The 26,058-nt window shown below is 42.4% G+C and overlaps 1 protein-coding gene and 1 pseudogene across 1 annotated transcript in view; one reads left to right on the top strand and one right to left on the bottom strand.

The window, feature by feature from the left end:
• Positions 1-344: 344 nt before the first annotated feature.
• LOC111979558 (alpha/beta hydrolase domain-containing protein 17A-like) overlaps positions 345-26,058 on the bottom strand; it is a 36,802-nt pseudogene continuing 11,088 nt past the window's right edge.
• The window catches only part of LOC111978873 (semaphorin-6B-like), a 70,236-nt gene continuing 60,105 nt past the window's right edge, over positions 15,928-26,058 (top strand). Inside the window, exon 1 of the mRNA XM_024009109.2 lies at positions 15,928-16,725. The gene's annotated coding sequence lies outside the window, so the exon portion shown is untranslated. The remainder of the gene's footprint in view (positions 16,726-26,058) is intronic.

The raw sequence follows: 26,058 nt of genomic DNA, 5'->3' as shown, positions 1-26,058 counted from the left end.
GTTTGGCTAAGGTGTATGTAACTCTCCGACTTCAACTGTACATATAACTAGGAATAAAGTGACTAGGCAACAGGATAGATAAACAGTAGCAGCAGCATATGTGATGAGTCAAAAAAAGTTGGTGCAAAAAGGGTCAATGGAGATAGTTAAAGAGTTACCCAAACAGCTACCGGCACTAACTATTTAGCAGACGTATGGCTTGGGGGTAGAATCTGTTGGTTCCACACTCAGCAGAGAGAACAGTCTAGTACTTGTTAATGAACAATGCACTGTAATTACTACATYAATTCACAAATTATGTGATTTGTTTTTACAACCTAGATTCAACAAATGATCAACGTAGGTTCATATTTTTGTACATAATTGTTCTTTATTGTTTTTTTCCCCCCATTGTCAATAAAAAGGTCAAGGTTCAGTCCCATTAGTTAACATCATTATATATTTTCAATTTCAAAAAAAGAAAAGATAAAATTACAAATCATAACAAACATAGAATAGGTAAGTACAATATCCATGTATAAACCACTCCCACATGTTCTAACCCCACCCAGCATTTTCCCTATCCAAACTCTAGCACAAAACTCAAATCAATACTTTAGTTTCAGTAATAAAAAACAATCAATACCCCAGTTTAAAAAGCACTATATTGTGCAATGCCTTGAGCTCTACTTTGACCTCTGGCATCACACACAAAGTTATATTCCCCACCCAAACATTTGCCCAGCAAAACACAAATAATAGACATGCATACAGTCGTCAAGGTATCRCTACCTCACTTTCATTATCACAAGGTCAAGAGAGACTATTCTCTATTCAGTCTCAAGTCTCAATGAACCACGGTATGAATTATTCCCCCTTATATTCAGACACCTTTTTTGCAAGAACCACCTAGGGTACAATAATGAAAAACGGAACAGATCTAGTCTCATCCTAGAACCCTGGCAAGTCTAGAACCCCGGTGAGCCTAGAACCCTGGCAAAGGAGGCTGAGGAACTTCCACCACCTTAGGTTGGGTGACACACAGCATACAGTGAAAATGGAATAGATCCTTGTTCAAAATGATCATGGAAAAACAGCCCACCTACAAAGTGCCACTTTCACCCAGGATGACTGTAGTGTTGTTCAGCATACACTAGCCTTTGTCCCTTCAATAGAGAGGTACTATTATAGACAGTAACTGCAGTATTCTATGACTAGATCATTCCTAGAGTCCTTGCTTCAGGTCTTTCTGGGGGGGGGGGGGGGGTCAGTTAGTCAACAATACTAAAATAGACACATATGTACATATTATATTTAACTACACTTTGGATGCTTTGTACAATAGTCCTGAACTTAAGACCTGCTTATCATGCTTGCTTGTGCCGTCTGGTTGTTTGTGGACTGATGTGGTGGAACCTGCACCACACTAACAGTGAGAAGCTCGTTTACGGCTTGGATCAGACGTGAATAATTCGGTCACCATAGAAGAGCTCCTATACACCACAGATATCACACCATCAGTTCATGAAACTGCCATTCATGCTGGCTCCATCCATGTTATGGAACCTATTTACGATTCRACGTGTCAAACAGAGTTTGCGTAATGGCTCGACTCAATCCGTAGTGCTGGAGACCTGCGTTACAGCGCGATAGAAACGTCCAAGTAATGTTCCTGCGCTTGCGGAGACCGCATTCCCGGTAAACGCTGCATGTCGGCTCAAATCGGGAAATGACCTTCACATTTCAGCCGCGCTACAGCGCTCCACCTCGGTGATAAGGCTTGAATCAAGCCCCAACTCTGTGTCTATCTGTGGCTCTGCACTATAAAATGTTATTACTTTGAGAGAAAATGCATGAGCAAAGATTGAGGATAAGTGTGAATTAAGGATTGTGTAATCCTTTCAAAATCTCAGAAAGTCAGTAAAAGTGTTATATTTACAAGACGCTATAACACAATTTCTTTACCATCGGGAATAGAAAAGGTCTGTCGTCCTGTGTTTGATACAGATAAGTAGCAGCAAACCGAACAACCATTTCGTACATGTACGATGTAAAATGTAAGACGCGTGAAATAACATGTTACTTTGACAGAAAATGACAGTTTCGATGGCTTCGCGGACATCACCCACTGCAATTGGTCATCAGTCCTGCTCTCTCCATCCTCAAAACAGTAAACTGAACCATCTTCTCAAGAGCTACAGAGAAGACTGTTTCTAAAATGAAAACTAAAGAGATTTTCCAAAGATCCCTCAAACCTGTTTTGTTGTATAGGCTTGATTGATCTTCATTCACATTTGCAATCTATCAAGACAGACAGAGAGGTCTCCTTACAAAAACAAACTTGGTATTTTTTTGGCTAGTATTTTCTAGCCTGATTCCAGATGTGTTTGTGACTACAAATCTATGTTCATCTAAGTCTCCACTACCCGTAGACACATTGGATAATACGGACGGGCAACAGTCAAACAAATAGTAAGATTAATACTGCAGTACATCTTCATTCCTTGCACTCACTCAGTTATCATAACCTTAAAACTAAGAAGTTAAAACACAAATTCACAGGAGAGAAGACTTCCTCATAACATGAGAAAGTCTTCTCTCCTGCGAGTCTGTTTTAACTTCGTAGCAAGCGGACAGAAAATAACTGCCATTTCAGAAAATATTATTTCTCAAATGACTCTCAAAAAGGCCAGTTCTCCCCCTCTGGGTTGGTGACAGCAAACCAGAGAGGGAGATGTCTCTTTTAAGAGCGACGGGGAGAAATACAAACAAAAGCAGACAGACAGCTGTCCACTGTAGACACAGGGAGGAGTGATGTCAACTCAGGTCCATACAGATAGCATCTTCAACTCTTGAGTTGTACATACATACATACATTCATACATTCAATGTAACTGTCAAAAGAAAGGAAACACTTTAGTAAATGAGGGATACAAAGTATTTTGAAAGCAGGTGCTTCCACACAGGTGTGGTTCCTGAGTTAATTAAGCAATTTAACATCCCATCGTGCTTAGAGTTGTATAAGAATGCCCAGTTGCCCATTATTTTGGCTACCATAGCAAGAAGAGATCTCAGTGACTTTGAAAGAGGGGTCTCAAAGAAGCATAGTTTTTAAAAATTTAACTAGGCAAGTCAGTTAAGAACAAATCCTTATTTACAATGACGGCCTATCAAAAGATAAAAGGGCTCCTGCGGGGACGGGGGCTGGGATAAAAAAAAATATTATTATATTGGACAAAACACATTTAAAAAGGGGTTGTGGTTGTGTGTTCCAGACACTTGTAGAATCTCGGCCAAGGCGCATTGAAGCTGTTCTGGCGGCTCGTGGTGGCCCAAGCCCTATTAAGACACGTTGTTGATGTTTCCTTTATTTCGTCAGTTACTTGTATGTACACAGAGAAGACAGTTTGTAGGTGCGCACACATATTCAGCCTCAGGAAGTCTCAAGGAACACGTACCCAAAGTCGGACAGTCGTGTCCAGATCAAGAGGTCATTCATTTCCACGAGTCAACACACATACTCTCAACGCACTCACAGATTTACAGCATACTGGATGCTCCTCTTCAGGTACTGTAGGTTGATGACTTTGTATAGCTCCTTACAGACACACACACAGAGCTAAAACACACACAGACACACACACACCCTCTCCTCCTCTCTCAGGCGTGTGCTGCAGCCAGGTCTTGGTTGATGAAGCGTCGTAGTCTCTCCAGGTATTGGCTGTAGAGCTCTATGTCGTTGTGTCCCGCCCCCTCCACCCAAAGTGGCTCCACGGCCTTGGGACAGCGCTCAAACAGAGCCAGGCCGTGGGAGAAGTCGATCACCTCGTCCTCCGTCCCGTGGATGATCAGCACCGGGGATGGGATCTTAGACACCTTCTCTATGCTGCAATACATCGGTTATAATCAGTTAGTAAGCAGTCTACGAGACCTTGTCCTTGTTTCTGCGATTGCATTTGTGTATGATTGTTTTGTAATGTGGATTTTGGGAGAGGAGTCCAAATATCTATTTAATCCAAAAGACGTGTGCCTTTATGACAATTTATTTTGTTCTGGATCTAAATTAAGCATTATAATGGTTTTTTTGTGTGCATGTGTGTCTTACTTGGGGAAGGCATCAAAGCAGTAGGTCTTCTTGGTGTCAGGGAAGGCCACCCTCATGCCAGAGGTGAGAGGGGAGTGGAGCACCACAGCAGCACACTCAAACCTGGACGCCAGGTCCACTGTGGGTACCGTGCCAATACTCTGCCCATACAGGATGATGTTCTCTGGGCTGATGCCATACCTGACACACACATGCACAGAGACAGAGAAATGAGTAAACAAATACAGAGAGAACCAAAATAGGTCTACTTGTTTTTCCAACAAGCTCTCACAGTCTGACATCGGAATTAGACGTTCATCCATGTTTTTTAAACGTCAGGGTTAAGGTTAAGCATTAACTCCAAATGGTTAAGGTAAGGGTTAAGGTAGGTTTTAACAAGATTCTATCGCTGGATTCGAACTTGCAACATTTGGAATCAAATGCAGATGCTTACGCCCATCCGCCATCCCCTTCCTCAATGCTCAAGCAAAACCTACTTGAAGTGGCCAGTTTCCAAGTCATCTCTTAACATCCTCAGACATGGATGGATGTCGAATACTGACCTGTATCACGGGTGACCTGGCTGTGGTATTCACAGTGCTTGCTAAGGCTGTCCCCGACAAAAATAATATTGGTTGACCGAGAGTCATCTGTTATTTCGACCAATCGGATTGTTCGAAGAAAAATTTAAGTATATTTTTCCATATAWAGACACATCCTATAATCAAATCAACTATATGCTCGTCTGATGCTTTAAGCGCACTGCTTAATAAAATAATTAAGTCACACAGATGAATGAATAGAGGGAGTCCGACAACAATTGATTTGATTGTGGCGGGCTCAGAAACTCAGATGACAAACTTGGACAGGGGGAATGTATGGTTGCTCAGGAGGTAACGGGGAAGTCAGATGTGTACCAAACAAGTGCTGTTAGATTACAATATCATTTATGGACCGTTTAGAACAATGTATACACTAAATAAATGAAAAACGTACCAGAGAGTGTTGTAAGGTTATTTTGGGGGGGGAAAGCCTTTATTACAGCAAAGACTAAAAACAGACACATGCGTTTGTGAATGCAATCGCCGACATGGAACGATATATTTATTGTTTACACTAATTATTCAAAGGTCGCTTTGTCATTTTAATTTGAAACCTAAAAAAAAAATATGCTCGATTGCATTTCAAATCATGAATGACTCGTATGCTGTGTGATGTCATGAACGAAAGAATGATTGACACAGTAGCCTACATAAGTATTGAAATATGGGCCTGAGTAAGTTATGGTATTAAGCCTAAACAGGAAGCGCTCTTAGGTCTACACCTTGATGGTGGGTATACAAGGCTGGTCTAATAAGCCCACTAATGATAATGACATCACTTAATATTATAATGATGATCATACTAGTAATAATAACAATAAGGTGATCAAGAAAATATCATTATTATAAATATTGTTTTTCTGGCAATTTGGAACAGTGTAAACAACGCTAAATAAATTAAGTAATGCCAGAGAGGCTGTTCTAATGAAAAAAAAGTGCAAAGCCTTTATTAGAGCATAGCAAAGACTAAAAACAGCCAAATTTGTGAAATTGTTTATCCGACATCTTGTGGTTGCGTGAGGCTTGGTGCTCACGGGATCAGTAGGCTATTAAAACAAACACTCATACAGGCAACAGAAGCAGGATCTGTCTTCCTTCTGTAGATATGGATGATTTATAAAGCCAGGCACATTTAACAGTTAGGCTGTTGATTACAGACCTAATTAAGTTGGGGTTTCCCCTCTCCTCACTGTTCTTAGACAATTAAGTCAAGGGCTGTTTACTCTTCTCCTAACTCTGCTGCTGCTTCCGCCGCACCGTTCTCAACACCCACCCATATGCTGGGTAACTTCGCTATTATCCGCATAGCAACACGGTCTAGGAAAAGGCGCCAATTCGACAGCGCACTGATGTTTCAGAACAGCGGACAGCGACCGCTACCCAACGTGGAAGAAAGCGCATTTGTAATAAAATTATATAAATTTTTTGTGTTGCACCATTGTTCTTACGTAATATAACCATATACAACTTCAGTAGCACGTCTTAGAGTGATGGACTGTGCCATCCCCACAGCCTCCACAATGGATTAGTCCACTCAGGCAGACGAGAATTAGACAGTTGTCTTATACACCATGAAAAAAAGTGTTTATTTTTTCAACTGCTCGACGAAAGAAATCTCAAATCTCAGACCAACAGCCTATCGACCAAACAATCGACCAGTTGACGAAATGGGCTCAGCCCTAGTGTGTACAGCCTCAGCCCAGCACTATATAAGGAAGTTTCACACAATTTTGAGCTACAGTTTGATTCAGAGTTTGATTATTTGTTACATTGCATTTTTTGCCTCCCATTTGGTCCAGTTCATTTCACATTGCCAAATTCCCCAAAAAAATCCTAAACAAAACCATATGTCCATGCAAGTCATTTGTTTATTTGACAAAAACGCTCACGTTAAATCCATCTACAGTGCCTTTGGAAAATATTCAGACCACTTGACTTTTTCCACATTGTTAGGTTACAGCCTTATTCTAAAATTGATTACATCGTACATTTTTTCTCATCAATCTACACACAATACCCCATAATGACAAACCAAAAAACAGGTTGTAGAAAAAAACTAATATCAATATTACTCAGTACTTTGTTGAACCACCTTTGGCAGTGATTACAGCCTCGAGTCTTAGGTATGACGCGACAAGCTTGGCACACCTGTATTTGGGGAGTTTCTCTCATTCTTCTCCGCATATCCTCTCAAGTTCTGTCAGGTTAGATGGGGAGTGTTGCTGCACAGCTATTTTCAGATCTCTTTGAGATGTTTGTTTGGGTTCATCCAGACTCTGGCTGGGCAAATCAAGAACATTCAGAGACTTGTCCCGAAGCCACTCCTGCCTTGTCTTGACTGTGCTTAGGGTCGTTGTCCTGTTGGAAGGTGAACCTTCGCCCCAGTCTGAGGTCCTGAGCGCTCTGGAGCAGGTTCGTCAAGGATCTCTCTGTACTTTGCTCCGTTAATTTTTCAGTCGATCCTGACTAGTCTCCCAGTCCCTGCCACTGAAAGATGTCCCCACAACATGATGCTGCCACCACCATGCTTCACCATAGAGATGGTGCCAGGTTTCCTCCAGACGTGACGCTTGGCATTCAGGCCAAATAGTTCAATCTTGGTTTCATCAGACCAGAGAATCTTGTTTCTCATGGTCTGAGAGACTTTAAGTGCCTTTTGGCAAACTCCAAGCGGACTGTTGTGCCTTTTACTGAGGAGTGGTTTCCGTCTGGCCACTCTACCATAAAGGCCCGATTCGTGGAGTGCTGCAGAGATGGTTGTCCTTCTGGAAGGTTCTCCCATCTCCACAGAGGAACTCTGGAGCTCTGTCAGAGTGACCATCGGGTTCTTGGTCACCTCCCTGACCAAGGCCCTTCTCCCCCAATTGCTCAGTTTGGTCGGGCGACCAGCTCAATTAAGAGTCTTGGTGGTTCTAAACTTCTTCCATTTAAGAATGATGGAGGCCACTGTGTTCTTGGGGACCTTCAATCCTGCAGACATTTTTTGGTACCCTTCCCAAGATCTGTGTCGCGACACAATCCTGTCTCTGAGCTCTACGGACAATTCCTTCAACCTCATGGCTTGGTTTTTGCTCTGACATGCACTGTCAACTGTGGGAATTTACCACAGGTGGACTCCAATCCAGTTGTAGAAACATCTCAAGGATGATCAATGGAAACAAGATGCACCTGAGCTCAATTTCAATTCTCATAGTGAAGGGTCTGAATATTTATGTAAATAAGGTATTTCTATTTCTGCTAAAAACGTGTTTTTGCTTCATCATTATGGGGTATTGTGTGTAGATTGCTTAGGATTTTTAATATATGTTTTCATCCATTTTAGAATAAGGCTGTAACGTAACAAAATTTGGAAAGACTCAAGGGCTCTGAATACTTTCCAAAGGCGCTGTATGTTTTTCCTGAACCATCACTTGTGAGACCCAATCTTCATATTACTTACACTTTGGTCTTCCAACAACATGCGGGATGAAACAGCGCAAAAGCCCCTCTAACTGCGGCGTGAACAGGCTATATTCAATAGCCTATCCCCGGTATAGTCGCCGTCTCCCCTAATCTACATATACTCACAGAATGTTTCAGAGATATCAAGTTATGATGCTGCAGGCTGCATTTCATCAAACGCTCGCAGTGAAACAACCAATAATACTGTGCGACTCTGTTTCCTTTCCTTTGTTCGGTCCGGACTGCGTTCACCTGCAGCGAACCGCATCATGGTATGAATTGAAACGGACCAAGACCACCCTTTTTGAGCAAACCACAGTGTGTTGCTTTGTGCGCTCCGGAGTACGGGTAGTGTGTTCACACCAGTCCAAACGAACAAAATTAAAGGAGAAAACGCAACAGAGTTTGGAAAAAAACACTCCAAACAAATTCGGTGTGAAAGACCCCTAATTCAGCTGATCAAAGGTCTTGATGATTAGTTGACGAGCAGGTGTGGCTGTGTGTGTGTGTGTGTGTGTGTAACAGCTGTTTACCGGGAGCGTAGAGCGTGCCAGGCAGCGTCTATGTCAGCGTAGAGGTTCTTCTCTGAGGGTTTGCCAGTGCTGACACCATAGCCAGAGTAGTCGTAGGAGAAGATGTTACAGTTGATACGTGTGCCCAGGCCAATGTAGAAGCTACTCATCTGACCCAAGTCTACTGCATTACCATGGGAGAATAGCAATGTGAACCTAGGAGAGAAGGTGATGGGGAGATGGAGGGAGGAAGGTGATGGGGGGATGGAGGAGAGGTGAGGGTGGAGGGAGGGAGGAAAGGTGGTGGTTGGAGGGGGAGGAAGGTGGTGGAGGAGGAGGGAGGAAGTGGTGAGGGAGGGAGGGAGGAGAGGGAGGGAGGAGGGAGGGAGGGAGGAGGGAAAAAAATACAATTTAAGAGAACGTAAATAAAAAAGGGATGTACTGTACAATAGAACCATAGAACACTATCATACTTAATGCATTTTAGAAATAGAACAACCTGCACAGATGTCTATTTTGGGATAGACACTAGCACAGAGAGAAACAATGCCATCTTCTTTGAAAAAAACAAAGGAAATGTCACAGCCACCATTGATTAACACTGTCTACATTTTTTTCCTCCCCCCACTCACTCACTCACCTGATTGGGCACAGCGGATGTACAGCAGGCCCACCCTGTTCCCGGCTAGACCTTGTCAGGAACACGTCCTCATGTCCAGCTCTCTCTGAGTGTACTGGAACTCTGCCCTCTCTGTCAGGGAGCTTCCACCTGCCCTCTCCTCCTCCCCCTCCTCTGTTTCCCCTCCCGCACCCAGCGGAGCGCAGTCCCGGAGCCCAGAGAGGGGGTGCACCCCAGCGTGGCCGGCTGCTGCCGCAGCTGTAGCCTCTGGGTCTGCAGCATTGAGTAGGTGGGCTCTGGAGGAGGAGAGGCCAGCTTGGCTGCAATGCGGCTGGGGCAAGGAGGGCAGCAGAACAGCAGCATAGCTCTCTAATGGACAGCCGTTCATCTTCTACTGGGGGGAGAGGAAATGTGTGGGGGGGGGGGGGTTGTGAGTGTACTAAACAGCTTGCCTAGCCGTATAAATGACACACTGATGGATGAAGCATCTGATGGTGAAGAGAAAATATTCTACCTGTATTAAAGTTCCTCAGGGACTTGGAATGAGATGGCACAAAGGTGCCAACACCACTTGATCAGGTCACTCAGCAGGCTGGATCAGTGGGCAAAAAGAGTACAATGAAGACACAGTACAGACCTGCTCAGTTGGCTAGCTTACTACCACATTATTCTGTAAGGTGGGACAATCAAAGTGAGATTTGAACCAGTGACCCTGTGGATACATGTTATACGTTCTGACCTCAGTCTTGGCTGAGACGTTGTATGCCAGCCTTGCATACATAGGAAGCCGTAGCTACTATTTAGTTAACAATGCAATACAATTTCAGAATTCACAAGCTAACGTTAACTTTAGTAGCTCATTTACAATGTCCTAAAAATTCACATATTGTGTGTATTCACGTTAACTAGCAAGCCACAGCTACCAGGAAAGGCAAGATAATATCTAGGTAATTTTAACTTCGATATCACACTGCATATTATGGTGAATCACTCAGTAACACTGCTGTTCAATAATGAGGATAGTTAAAGCTAGTTAACGTTAGCTAACTAGCGAATTAGCTTGATAAACTAGCTATATTGATTGTGATGTACCCTAGCTAACCCAGCTAGATAGATACCGGTACATAGAGTTAACGTTATGTGTCAAAAATATAGATTGGGAAACGAGACGATATTTAGCCAGCTAAATCTGTGGCTAATGTTAATGCAATAACGTTAGCTAGTTATCGGTAAATAACTTGCTAGGTGGTGTAGCTAATGCTAGTTGGTTAAGCTAGCTAGCTATGTCAAAACATCAATTAGCTAGCTAACGTTAGCTAGCTTAAGGTTAATTTACCTCTTCACGATGGGTTTGCGGACAAGATAAAATATTCCTGTCTATCAAAAAAGAGCTGCACAATACCTCGAAAATTCTTCTTGAGCCCTGACATGGGTAATGTACTATGTATAATTTGATATGTGTCTGTCATTTGTAGATTGGCTAGATAAATATCATGACAACTACTTATTTTTTCCACAACCCTGGCCGACTAGACCCGGAAGTGACGGAGTAGAGGGCGTAGCCCATTGCATTCATTTAGCGCTTACAATGTTACATTTCACAAACTTGTCGTTTTCACTGATTACATTGTGATACTATATATTTGCACTGGAAAAGAGCATACCGTGTGTGTGTGCGTGGGAATTTTCCTTGTTTTACTATCCTTGTGGGACTGTTGAGGTTAGAAAAACAAGGAACATTTTCCCTAATGTGGTATTTTCCCAAATCCCCATGAGGATAATGGCTATTTTAAGATCAGGGGTTAGAGTTATGGTTAGAATTATGGTTAGTGTAAGGGTAAGGGGTTATAGTTAGGGTCAGGGTTAGGAATTAGGTGTGAGAGAGAGCGAGAGGGTAAGAACCTTAGGTTTGGTCAGTGTGTTTCCTCTGGGACCTTAATTAGAGAGGGACGGGTCAAAAAGTATAAAACTGCCCCTTTTTGCCTAGAAGGGTTCAGTATTTGTCAAAATTGACTTTTGTAGCAGGTTTAGAACACACACAGCAGGTTAGGAGAATTAGGTTAAGGTTAGGAAAATGTTTAGGGTTAGCTAAAGTGCACAAAAAGATATCTGCTTTTGACTTCAAATTTAAAAGCTGTTTCCCATCTAGATATGTGAGTGTGGATCAGAGCATTTTATCCGAAGTGTGTGGTGTCATTGCTTTGCTGTGTCTGTTGGAGAACTATGGCTGTATTTACACAGCCACCCAAATAACCCAATTGTGTTTTTTCCATATCCAATCTTTTCTTCTGACTATCAACACTCAGTTTTATATGTGACCGACCCACTATCAAATGTGCACATTCACACTGATGTAGCCTCTGAAGCGCCGTTTAAGACGCTCATTTCCTGTCACTGTTCCTTTACATTTTGGGGTGGTCGTTATACTAATGAAGGGTCATGTGTAACAAACAAAAAACACTTCAGAACAAAACAAATCCGATGTCCATACTGCATGAAGATACATATGGAACATCAGAATTGTATCAGGATTGAGATCCGTATGGATGTGGTATACAGCACCAATCAAATGTTTGGACACACCTACTCATTCAAGGGTTTTACTTAATTTTGTAAAATTTTCTACATTGTAGCATAATAGTGAAGACATCAAAACTATTTTAAAAAACATAGAATCATGTAGAAAGCAAAAAAGTTTTAAAACAAATATATTTATATTTGAGATTCTTCAAAGTAGCCATCCTTTACCTTGATGACAGCTTTGCACACTCTTGGCATTCTCTCAACCAGCTTCATGAGTTAGTCACCTGGAATCCATTTCAATTAACAGGTGTGCCTTGATAAAAGTTCATTTGTGGAATTTATTTCCGTCTTAATACATTTGAGCCCATCAGTTGTGTTGTGACAAGGTAGGGGTAGTATACAGATGATAGCCATATTTGGTTCATATCATGGCAAGAACAGCTCAAATAAGCAAAGAGAAATGACAGTCTATCATTACTTTAAGACATGAAAGTTAGTCAATACAAAAATTTTCAATCTTTTTTTACGTTTCTTCAAGTGCAGTTGCAATAACCATCAAGCGCCATGATGAAACTGGCTCTCATGAGGACTGCCACAGGAAAGGAAGACCCAGAGTTACCTCTGCTGCAGAGAATAAGTTAATTAGAGTTACCAGCCTCAGAAATTGCAGCCCAAATGAATGCTTCACAGAGTTCAAGTAACAGACACATCTCAACATTAACTGTGCAGAGGAGACTGTGTGAATCAGGCCTTCATGGTCGAATTGTTGCAAAGAAACCACTACTAAAGGACACAAATAAGAATAAAAGACTTGCTTGGGCCAAGAAACACGAGCAATGGACATTAGACCGGTGGAAATCTGTATTTTGGTCTGATGAGTCAAAATTTGAGATTTTTGGTTCCAACCGCTGTTTCTTTTTGAGACGCAGTGTAGGTGAACGGATGTGCATGTGTGGTTCCCACCGTGAAGCATGGAGGAGGAGGTGTGATGGTGTGGGGGTGCTTTGCTAGTGACACTGTCAGTGATTTATTTAGAGTTCATGGCACACTTAACCAGCATGGCTACCACAGAATTCTGCAGCGATACACCATCCCATTTAGTTTGCACTTAGTGGAACTATCAATTGGTTTTCAACAGGACAATGACCCAAAATACACCTCCAGGCTGTGTAAGGGCTAATTGACCAAGAAGGAGAGGGATGCAGTGCTACATCAGATGACCTGGCCTCCACAATCCCCCGACCTCAACCCAATTGAGATGGTTTCAGATGTATTGGACCGCAGAATGAAGGAAAAGCAGCCAACAAGTGCTCAGCATATGTGGGAACTCCTTCAAGACTGTTGGGAAAGCAGTCCAGGTGAAGCTGGTTGAGAGAATTCCAAGAGTGTGAAAAGCTGTCATCAAGGCAAAGGGTGGCTACTTTGAAGAATCTAAAATCTTAAATATATTTTGATTTGTTTAACACTTTTTTGGTTACTACATGATTCCATATTTGTTATTTCATTGTTTTAATGTCTTCACTATTATTCTACAATGTAGAAAATAGTAAAAATATTGAAAAACCATTGAATGAATAGGTGTGTCCAAACTTTTGACTGGTACTGTATTTCGGATGTCAAAAGATCAGATTCCATGTATTTTTTTGCTGTTTACACATTAGGGAAAAGATCAGATGGGTATCAGATATTAAAATAATTGGCAAAATATCTTAATTGGGCTGCCTGTGTGAACACAGCCATGGTGTCTGTTGGATAACTATTTTGAGAACCATCCGGTTTTGAAGAAATGTGTGGTCGATTTTACTTTATGTGTTTAGAGATATGTGCTTATTTTCTAAAAGTGTTTATTTATTGAAATTTGACAGACTATGTATTGCTTTGAAAGTTATGCCACTGCAGTAATGTCTTTTAATTTTCAGTTTATTCTAGCCTATGTGTTTGGAGAGATTTTGATGGGGGGGGGGTTCCAAGCAGTATATTGAACCCTTACTCCACTGAGGTAATTGTCTTTCAATTAACCTATGTATTTGTATTTCTAAAATATTTACTGTTTATGTTTAAATGTGACTAACTGTTTTCTCTGTCTTTCATTAGGTAGTTCTAATTGTCACTGTTTTCGGTCTGTTTTTGTTCAGTTGTGAACTTGGTCAACTAGTAGTCTTTGAAAGCACTGCAGCACTACAGACATTCACGTCATTAGTGTTGTGTTTCACTGTAGCCTATGTAAAACAAGCCAACTTAAACGTTTATTCCTTCAATAAACGTTGCTTATTTTTTATACTGCATCTGCCTCTGGCTGTGTTTATGGACCTAGAACGTGTGATACCAATAGATTTTACAGATGGATAAGACTATTTACGTAATTAGGAAAACCATAATTTACAACAATGACCTTGTCTGTCCTACCTCACAGGATAGTATGAATAGGCTATAACACATTTGATTGAGTGAACATATAATTACTGTACACAATTATAGAGATACCCTGCTCTTATTTGTTGAGATCCTTCTCTGGAAACATCTGCCACTCAGCCCCCCCCCCTTTTGTCTTATTTCTTTACTTTTGACCGCTTCCACTGATGGCATGGAAGTCGATGACAGCAACATCACCTAATTCCCTGTGGAAAATGATCACACTCATCTTTCCTCTCTCACTGTTCATTCCTACAGCAGTGGTTCCTTTATTATGCAGTGTTTTAACCTACCTTTGACATTTTCACACCCAGATTTGTCCCTCATGGGTTATGTCATGTTTTAATTAGATTACATTTTTATTGAATGTCATTCTTTCTTCAAAATAGACATTTGCAGTTTGTTCTATATTTCTAGCCTAATGATATGCTACAGTGTTCAAAGACAAAAACATATATTTTAAAAATAATTTTGTCATTCTTTTTTGTTTGTTAGATTTTTCATGATGAAAATAAGTGATTGATTTGAATATGCAAGAAAAAAACATAACTCTATGGATGCGAGTGAAAGAGAGAGAGCAAGCGAGAGAGAGAAAGAGAGAGAGAGAGAGAGAGAGAGAGAGCACAAAAAACTACATTAGCCTAAACATCAGCGCCACAGGTAACTTCCACAAAGCTGTGAAGGATCTGAGAGACAAGGCAAGAAGGGCCGTCTATGCCATCAAAAGGAACATAAAATGTGGCTTACCAATTAGGATCTGGCAAAAAATACTTGAATCAGAATTCACAAAATGGGACAAACACCAAAATGAGACTCTGCATGCAGAATTCTGCAAAAATATCCCCTGTGTACACTGTAGAACACCAAATAATGCATGCAGAGCAGAATTAGGCCCATACCCGCTAATGATCAAAATCCAGAAAATAACAGTTAAAATTCTACAACCACCTCAAAGGAAGCGATTCCCAAACCTTCCATAACAAAGCCATCACCTACAGAGAGACGAACCTGGAGAAGAGTCCCATAAGTAAGCTGGTCCTGGGACTCTGTTCACAAACACACCCCACAGAGCCCCAGGACAGCAACAAAATTAGACCCAACCAAATCATGAGAAAACTAAATGATAACTACTTGACACATTGGAAAGAATTAACAAAAAAACAGCAAACTAGAATGCTATTTGGCCCTAAACAGAGAGTACACAGTGTCAGAATACCTGACCACTGTGACTGACCAAAACTTAAGGAAAGCTTTGACTATGTACAGACTCAGTGAGCATAGCCTTGCTATTGAGAAGGGCTACCGTAGCTCTCAAGAGAAGACAGGCTATGTGCACACTGCCCAAAAAATGAGGTGGAAAATGAGCTGCACTTCCTAACYTCCTGCCMAATGTATGACCATATTAGAGGCACCTATTTCCCTCAGATTACACAGATCCACAAAGAATTCGAAAACAAACCCGATTTTGATAAACTCCCATATCTACTGGGTGAAATACCATCACAGCAGCAAGATTTTCCACAAGAAAAAGTCAACGAGTGAAGAACAAACACCACTGTAAATACAACCCATATTTATGCTTMTGTAACGGCAGCCTTCCCTCTCTTCACGAGAAGAGAGGGTGTAACAGGGATCGGACCAAGACGCAGCGTAGCTCGTGTTCAACATGACTTTAATAAACAAGACGAAACTGTGAACACTTACAACTAACAAACCGAAACAGCCCTATCTGGTGCAGAGAAAACACAGAGACAGGAAACAACCACCCACAAACCCCAACACAAAACAAGCCACCTATATATGATTMCCAATCAGAGACAACACAAAACAYCTGCCTCTGATTGAGAACCATATTAGGCCAAACATAGAAACAGACAAACTAGACACAACATAGAATGCCCACCCAGCTCACGTCCTGACCAACACTAAAACAAGCAAAACACACAAGAACTATGGTCAGAACGTGACATCTTATTTATTTTCCCTTTTGTACTTTAACCAGTTGTACATCCTTACAACACTGTATATATACATAATATGGCATTTGTAATGTCTTAATTAATTTGGAACTTCTGTGAGTGTCATGTTTACTGTTCGTTTTTATTGTTTATTTCACTTTTGTATATTATCTACTCCACTTGCTTTGGCAATGTAAACATATGTTTCCCATGCCAATAAAGCCACTTGAATTGAATTGAATTGTGTGAGAGAGAGAGAGAGAGAGAGCGCGAGCGAGTAAGAAAGGAAGAGAGCAAGAGAGCAAGGACGTCCCCATTCATGCTGTGTCGTTTTGCAATGGGCCCCTGCCGTGAATATTTCTGTCTCGGTCTTGGTTTGGTATTTTGATGTATTATTGGCTATGGAGACATTCTGCGTTGGTGTTCTTCCTGAACCAAGTATTGTCTAGGAATATATATATGCAATACACCCTGTGATAAGAGCTTGACCAGTGCCGACTCAAATCAGGGAGGAGAGCCGTTGTCTTTCTCTGGCTGACAGTCCTGGAAAGACTGCACAACTGTGTGAATGAATTAAGACTGAATTGAAAGACTGGTGAGTATTTTGCCTGCACATGTAGCCTAAGCTTTCTAGTCATTTGGTGGTGATGCTTGCTAACCCCTCTACACCGATTCTACTTTAATTTTGTGATTTGCAGGGGTGCTCGCAAAATATTCACATTTTCAGCCAAGGCACTGGAATGTAGACAATAAAAAACACTGCACCTGCATGTACCGTATTTCGCGTTCAACCGGGAAAGGTTTATTGGAAAGGTCCGGACTGGTCTGGGCTCATTCTCTGAAAGATAACGGAGATGCCACGGTTACGCGTAGAAGCCACTCGATGAAGAGACAGGTGCGATGGAGAGGCTTGATATTAGGCTAGCTGCGGGGATAACGGTTCTCAACAAGGCATTGTGATTCAAGACCCCCGGAGAGAGCTCGGTGCTGTGCTTCACCCTTTGTCTTGATTTGAGAGTTGTAGAAAACCCGGTCGGTATAGGTTACGAGAAGACGCCTGGTACCCAGCCAGACGTAGCCCGCATACCTGTCGGTCTCGCACAGTCAATGGTGAGTGAGCTAAGCGGTATGGCGAAGATGGTGAACAGGTATTGCGTTCGACCGTAGAAGCGTTTTTGTCGCAGCCGCACCTTATGTTGCTGGTTTGGATGTGCATGCTTTGAATACATGTATGTTTAATTAGCTGCCTGCCATTGAATGCTGATAATGACAAAATACTCGTGTGGCATATTCATTTGACGTATCTGTCTCCAGGGGTTGCTACTGTCTGGGCCCTGTGTTCTTTGTGTTATTCAATGTATCATTGTTTTCATGATGGATTCATTGATTTTGTATTATTTTGTCATGTTTTGCATCACTTGATGTCGTCCATTAGTTGGATGTGGGCCTATTGGTATATGATCGTAAATGTTTATAACTGCTTTCAATGTCAACATGCAACCACAGCAAGAGGTCTGATCATAAGGATGACAATATAGTGAAGATGATGGGTTTAATCATGTTGTCAACTAGTCTACATAGGCATACTGATCCTATATGGAACCACAGCTCTCTTATTCACCCCTATGCATGAGGCACATAATGCTAGTTTTGTTTAATTCCTTGGGTCATTCTTGTACAGTGTGACTCTGAATCTGGGGAATGACCTGAGGTAAGTAATTGGCATGAAAGAGTGACATTGAATAATTATGTTTTCTCAAGGTTTTCAGTGATTTAGACCAAAGGTCAGACATGGTGATTTGACTTCTGTCACTTCATTGATTGGCTCATTATTCTTTCAGTGATGGAATTACAGTAGTTCCATGGTTTATGGTCTAAGTGTAGTATAATGTAAAACACTGGCCTGTACTTTTAACTAGACACGTTTTATTGGTAGTAAAACACGTATGCCCAGACTGCCGCCCCCTGTTGTTACCCTGTTCATTCCAAATGGCCTCTGGATTGCCTGTGATTGGTCCATAGGGTTTTCGATGGGAGCGGGAGAAAAAACATGCATACAGAGTGCAGCAAACATGACATTCTTTAAAAAATATCTATTTTATTTCACCTATTCACGCTGCTTTTCCTCGACAGCAAAAGAAAACCCAACATGCACAGGCAAAAACAAGAAACGACTTAACAGTCACATACATACAACACATATACACAAACATCATTGACATCACACTTGCTCAGACCCACATGTTCCCACCGTATCCACACCCAATGTGCTTTCCAACACTTGTAAGACTGGCAAGACTTGTGTAAGACTTGTAAAACATGACATTCTACTGCGTATTTTATTGTGTACACTTGCTGGAATGTAATGGCTTTGGAACTTGAGGTGAGGTGACAGGGTTTGCTGAACTCTATATCTCTGGCTGTGAGTGGGAGGTGACACTGATGTCTCTAAGGGAAGTTAGCAGGGTCAGAGCATTCCCATATAGAGCTGAAAGTGTGAAGGAGAAGGAGGAGTAGACACCAGATGGCCATGCTTGAAGGGACATTGAATGGACAATTGGAGGAGCTTTGTGGTCTTTATTAGGGGTAAGGTTAAGGTTAGTGCTTATAATCACATTTATGACAAGATAAAGTTGTATTTATGTCCTTTCTAGCAGGGCCAAGTAGTATGACCAAAGGGAGGCTTCAGAGAAGAGGGATCAACTTCAGGGAGCTTATTTGGGCTAAATCCCATAGGCAGGCAGGCTGAATATACTGTACACTAAAGACTGGGCTGCCAACACACCACCCACTCTCTCAATGTGTGTGTCCATCAGACTTACAGCCCACTGCGGCTTCCTTAAGAACCCAACACTGCTCACTTACTGCTGGACTTTCTGGGGCTGGCAGATTGATTTACCCGTTATGTATTAATTATTGTTTTCAACTTCCCACTTCATGTTCAAGGCAGGCGAGTTCCAGTAGAGGACTTTAAAGGCATCCGAACAAATTGTGCATATATTATGCCGACGTTTTGGGATGCTTTTGTGCGTTTTGGTCTTTGGCAAAGGTTTTTCCGGCTATTCGTGCGCACAACATTTTTTCTCGAGGCAAGCCGAAGTTCGGTAGCCGAAGTCTACACCCCTTCGTTGGTGATTGGTTCTTCCCGATTCAGCCCGAAACTCAGTGTGGATTCAACATGGCGAATGACAACTTTGAGCATCGCTTGGTCCTAGGAGGTACAGAAGTACCTGCACCTCTACGATTCTAGCCATGCATTATATAAAGACCAGCATGTATAGGCCAATTCATGGAGGGAGATTGTGGAGACGCTGGGTTCCGACCAAATTACTTGTTGGGTAATGTTCACACCAAGTTTGTCAAGGCAAAGAAACGCCTCTGGTCATAGAGAGAGGGGGGGGGTAAAGGGACATGGAGAGAAGTGCAGAGAGAGAGATGGGGGGAGAGGGGCTGAGAGAGAAAAGGGAGGGAGAGAAAAGGGTAAGAGCAAGGAGGAGAGAGTGAGACAGAAAGTAGAAAGAATCGAGAGATAGAAATGGAGAGACAGAGTATGAAAAAAGAGAGAGGGGGAGGCATGCAGTCTAAGGGAGTGTGAATGGTTTCCCTGTTTTCCCTGCTTTGGACACAGGCAGCCACACAGCAGCCCTGTGAGCAGGTGCTCACCCCACTACAGGAACAACATGTGCAGCCAGTGTTTCCCTTAGGCGCTCTTTAGACGGCGCCCAACCGGTTCATGTACTAATTAAGTCTTGGTAACAGACCTGTAGACTCTTCATTCTGTTCCTCTATGACCAAGATGGCAATTGTAAACTATTTGTTCTTGTTTACTTCTGAAATAAATTTTWAAAAACAGACATAGCCGCCAGCTGCGCAGGGAGAAAAATTTGGGCAAATGCATCACCCCCACCCCTAAACATCTTCCCACAGCCATGTTTCTTTTACACTGGTAAACATTGATTGAGTGTGAGAAATGCTGTTTMACTTTTAGCTGTAAAATGAGTAAACACCATTTGCCTCTGTTATTCTTCCTAAATGCCTATTTGGGAGGAAAATGGAGATTGAGTAAAAAGTGCTGCTTCATTATTTAAACTGCTTCATTATTTAAACATGAATAACAAAATTGCACTTTTTTATTGTCCAGTACCTCCATTTCCTACTAGAGTAGGTGAGGATTTCTCACACATTCCGTTTGCTCTCGTTCAATCCACGAGTAACAGAGGTTGGCCAGTGAACCAGTCGTGCATGACGAGYAGCTTTCCCTGAGACCTGAAGGCTCGTGTTAGCTCCTAGAGCTTCCCCAACCCGATAGTACTATGTGGCAGTGCAGGTGTTAATCAGAATTTATGATCCACGTTTGAAATATCCAGATGTGACACAAAAAGGATATGTAGGCTACTGAGGCTCCATAACTTATATGGTGCATGCTGATGTTCTTCTGTTTCGATGGACCAGTATGGAGTGTGTCCCGAAGTCCTCCTCACCGCCCAGAAAGCCCGGTCTTTCACTTCCTCAGCACTTCATCAACACTCTCAAAGTAACCCTGTGAAGCCTCTGTATACCCCAGGGTCTATAGGATCAGAGGGCCCTGGCTGTGCAGGCATCTGCTCGGTGACCTATACCAGCTGGGGTCCTGGGAGCAAGGACGTCAGGGAGCCATTCTTCAGCATAAAGAGGGCAGAGGTGCTGGCCTCCCGGAGGCAGGCCATTGTACTGCCCATCAGAATGTAGATCTTGTTGTGAGGAGAGGAGGTACCAAAAACAAACCAGCTCACACCGAAAAGAAAAAAAACACTATTTGGCCCAGTTCCATTTAGGTTGCTTGCTCTGGTGTTCACCGACCTGAATGGGTGGAATCTGATTCCTGCATGGGTCACGTATAGATAAGTGCTTCTATATATATTGCTTTGGATAAAAAGGCTCTGTGCAGTGATTTATTACACATTAGGAACGTATTTGAGTATTTATGTTTTAAGTTGTGTGCTCCTCTTTCATCAATAACGTCTCCCCTGAGCACTGCTCATTATAAAGAGAGTCTGACGCCCAGCATGAGGTCTCACACAACCGTCGAGTGATGCTAACATGTGTGTCCACTTCTGCAACACATGCCTCTCACATCCCTTAGCCCTGGATCCCCTAGTGTAGCGAAGCCTTTGCTACACKCGTATTAAAACGAACCAGGGACCTAAGAGCACGTAGGTTCAGGACGGGTGTGTGTGTGCGTGTGAGCATGTGCGTGTGTACAGAGCATGTGTTTTGTGGATATTTGATGCTGAACCCTTTCATGTTTCCCACATGTTGCCATATTAACTAGAGTTTATGGGAGATTGTTATCCTCTCAGGATGAGATTCTGATTGGAATCAATCTAGGGCACTTTTTCCCAAATGGTGTGTCTCAACCCATTGATGATTGACAGTTAGGTCCTATTTGAGGTGTGGCTTAATGGGCTGTGGCTGGGGAAATTGTGTGTTCATCTTGAGAGTGGCAGGTCATCATAGCACCAGAATAGTTTGGGAACGGCTGATCTAGGACCTGCACTTGAATATTAAATCAAAGTTGATGTGTGGGGCCTACTGTAAATGACAGGAGAGGAGTGAGAACTCTAATATAGAACAAGGTGAGATTCTTTATACACTTCTAGACATAGGAAGGAGAGTTAGATTACTCCTTTTGTAAACCACTTTTGTTTTAGGATTTACAGTATGTAGCCTTTAGGTCACTTTCACGGCCTATTTGCTTTCTTATCTAGTTTACTGTAACTCCATTAWAGCACAATAATGCAAATATATACAGACAGTGAACAATTGTTGCTATACTGTGAGTTGGAATACGATAACTTTATCTTTGCCTTTTCTGCCCTCTAGAAAGATGACGTTTATTCCTATGTCTGTGTCTTGTCTCTTGTGCTCATTTGCATTAAAGCAGCCGTCCACTTTGTGTGCCTCACACTGACTCAAACAACCTTTTCAAAATCCTAGTTTGTCTGCTCCCCTTGACTTCTTACTTCTTATGTAGAGTAGCTGGGAGTTTCTTGGAAGTACACTCTTTTTGTTGAAGCATTTGCTGCTTTACCCGTCCAAGAGAAAGAGTTCACAGAGCYTGTAAGCCAAAGAAAGCCATTTAAAAGGCATCGTAGCAAAAATAAAAAGCTGGATGAGGATTTTATTGGCAGACAGAGGCACAGTAGAGTCTTTTGTCTTGACTTCTGGAGATTCTGGTTATATTCAGATGTTGTTTTTGCTAGAGATAATCTCCCTCTCCTCCTCTCTCCTCCTACCTCTCTCCTCCTCCCTCTCGCCTCCACCCTCCTCCTCCCTCTCTCCTCCTACCTCTCTCCTCCTACCTCTCTCCTCCTACCTCCTCCTCCCTCTCGCCTCCACTCCTCTCCTCTTCCACTCTCTCCTCCTCCCTCTTCCTCCTTTTTCAGACAGCAAGGTTCTCTCTAATTATGTATTTTCATCAGGGGAGAGTCCAAAATTGAGAGGATGCAAAGGAGTAGAGGCAGCAACACAATTATATCTGAGAGAGAGGAAGGGAGCACGTTCAGTGGAGAGGGTGTGTACGGTGTGTGTGGTGTGTGTGTGTGTGTGGTGTGTGTGTGTGTGTGTGTGTGTGTGTGGGTGTGTGTGTGTGTGTGTGTGTGTGTGTGTGTTGTGTGGTGTGTGTGTGTGTGGTGTGTGTGTGTGTGTGTGTGTGTGTGTGTGTGTGTGTGTATGTACATGTTTTGAGTGTGTCTTTACAACGTGTAGACTGGTGCACACTCATACCTGTACAGACCCCTAAATGGTCCCTAGTGTAAGCAATCATCTCTGCTCTGCTATGGCAAAAGACTAATATTATCATAATTACAAGCAATCAAACAACAGGGTATGGCATGTTCTATACTGTAATAGGTTATACCTGTAGATTGATTGAGTAAAAAAAATATAATTTTAATTGAATTAGAATAAGGCTTTAATGTGGAATAAGGTGATATACTTTCATGAATGCACTATATAATACATTTTTGGACATGAAAGACAAAAATCAGGCAATTTAGCTTTCAAGTGATTTACATTTTTGAAAATCTGTTTTTAAAAGTAATTCCCACACTTAATAGAGAGACAACACGCTGAGTATACCAACCATTAGGAACCTGTCACGTTCGTTACGTCTCCTCATCTGAGGAGAGTTAGTAAGAAGGATCGGAGGACCAATGCGCAGCGTGATATGAATACATGTTACTTTATTAACTAAGAACACTGAATAAACTTACAAAACATAAGTGGACAAACAAACGAAAACGCAACCGTCCCGTAGGTGACATACACAAAGACACAGAACAGGAACAACAACACAACCCACAATACAAAACAGGCTACCTAAATATGGCTCCCAATCAGAGACAAAGAACACCTGCCTCTGATTGAGAACCATATAGGCAAACACAGAAACAGAACAAACTAGACATACAACATAGCATGCCCACTCATATCACACCCTGACCAAACAAAACATAGCAAACAACAACGCAAACTATGCGCAGGCAGTGACAGAACCGTTGAGTTACCGTTGAGCTACAAGGTGTCAAAAGCGTTCCACAGGGATGCTGGCCCATGTTGACACCAATGCTTCCCACAGTTGTGTCAAGTTGGCTGGATGTCCATTGGGTGGTGGACCATTCTTAATAGACACAGGAAACTGTTGATGTGTGAAAAACCCAGCAGTGTTGCAGTTCTTGACACACTCAAACCGGTSCACCTGGCASCTACTACCATACCCCRTTCAAAGGCACTTAAATCTTTTGTCTTGCCCATTCACGCTCTGAATGGCACACATACACAATCCAAGTCTCAATTGTCCCAAAGCTTAAAAATCCTTCATTAAWCTGTCTCCTCCCCTTCATCTACACTGATTGGTGTGGATTTAATAAGGACGTCAATAAGGGATCGTAGCTTTCAACTGGATTCACCTGTTCAGTCTATGTCATGGAAAGAGCAGGTGTTCTTAATGTTTTGTATGCTCAGTGTATATAATCGTATAAGAATGTAAGCAAAGTTTGAAATGGTATGTTTTAGTCAAGTGTTATATCTGTTTGKGCTTCTTCCGGTCAAGTTTCGGTCTACAAATGATTTGTAATTATGTTCCGGCCACCGGACCTTTCGCTCAAGAAGAAAATCATCCCACGGCTAAATCTAGTTGATGACCCCTGCTCTGTGTTCTCGACATCCCAGTGCTGTGCTGTGAATGCATATGGGCTTGCTGCAGTTGAGCTCTGTGTAGTAGCTACCGTTTGCCCTTGCTGCAGCTCAGTACTGTGCGTGTGCGTGTGTGTCTAATCCGGCTGTAGCGTCCTACTGCACTATAAATAAACACACACATCTGCTGCAGACCCTGCTCCAAGTTATAAACTGTGTGTGCGATGCAGTCGAACATGTGCATGTGTTCGGTGTGCATGTGTGCGTGGGTGTCTGCCTATGCGGGTGTGTGTGTGTATTCGTGCGTGTGTGTCTCCCTATGTGTGTGTGTTTGGGCTGCGGCTTTCTGTTGCTTGGGGAGATATTTCACTCAGGACTCAAAGACAAGCCAAGGGTACTACTAAACACTCCCCATTAGTTAGACCAGAATAACATGTACTGTCTGAGAGAGGGGGTGGGGGGGATTGCAGGGAGGTCGGGAGGGAGAGAGAGAGAGAGAGAGAGAGAGAGAGAGAGAGAGAGAAGGAGAGAGAGAGAAGACTGAATGCATTCAACTGAAATGTGTCTTTCGCATTTAATCCAACCCCTCTGAATCAGGGAGGGAGAGAGAGAGAGCATGAGATCGGTCCAAGTTGAGGATGAATATGCAAAAAAGGCAATTAGAAGCTAAGGTATTATGTTAATAAGAATAGAGATCTTGGCTGTGTGACCTCTTCTAGCTCTTATCTGCCCCTTTATCACCTGGATCAGCTGTCTAACCACTCCTATAGGGCACTTTTCTGCTCAACTTTTCTTAACAACTGACCTAGGATAGGCTGTCTAACCACTCCTAGGGCTCCTCAATGATCAACTCTCCTTATAACTGTTTTTAGATCAGCTGTCCCTAAAAGACAGTAACTCTTAAAACTACACCATTTATTTTTATTTACCAAAACGTTTATTTCAGAGATGTTGAATAGTTTGATTAGTTCTATATATGACAGTTTTCAGACGAGTTGCATGTAGACATGTTCACCCAACACTGGACGTCCAGAGAGTGGGACCTGTGAGAGAGGGATAGAGGGGGAGAGAGGTGCTCTCTGGCTGGCTACTCTCCAGGTCTGACCAGCTTCTTTATAATTACATACTAGCATAATAGACCCAGGGGAAAATTCTCTCTCTCTTTCTTCTCTTTTTCACTCTCTCTATCCCTTCCTCCCTCCATCCCTCTCCATGATAACGTTCAGCACTCTGCCAGGGAATCTAATGCAGACATAACCTGGGCATTAGCATATAAATTACTCTGCAGATTGAAAAGTGCATTAGGATATTTAACAGAGAAAATGCCATATTCCTTTAACTGGGATTGGCCCCCAGACAGTTACACACTTAAGGGAAGGCTGTGGTATCCAATAACACACCCTCCTTGATTAGATAAAGACCTTATCTCATTGATTTCTATGCTTATATCTGTGTGTTAGTGTGTGTGTTAGTGTGTGTGTTAGTGTGTTTGTCTGAGTACATTCATAACTAATTTGCCTGCCCTTTTGCCATCTACCTCCATTACCTGTGCCGTTACACTCAACCGTTATCATTGTCAGTGTCAGTCCATTAATGTAACCAGCGAATGTAGTGTACTGTAGACACTTTGATGGTGAAGGTGACCCAGTTATCCCAGTTTATCCCCCATCGCCTCGGGCCCCGCTACTTTATTCCGGGATTTTTTAACCTGCATATGGGCTCTTGAAGGAAGAGTGTGATGAAAGAGATAGAG

This window comes from Salvelinus sp. IW2-2015, linkage group LG19 (genome assembly GCF_002910315.2).
Source record: "Salvelinus sp. IW2-2015 linkage group LG19, ASM291031v2, whole genome shotgun sequence".
In the NCBI taxonomy this organism is placed as follows: domain Eukaryota; kingdom Metazoa; phylum Chordata; class Actinopteri; order Salmoniformes; family Salmonidae; genus Salvelinus; species Salvelinus sp. IW2-2015.
This window is presented reverse-complemented; position numbering and strand designations above follow the sequence as displayed.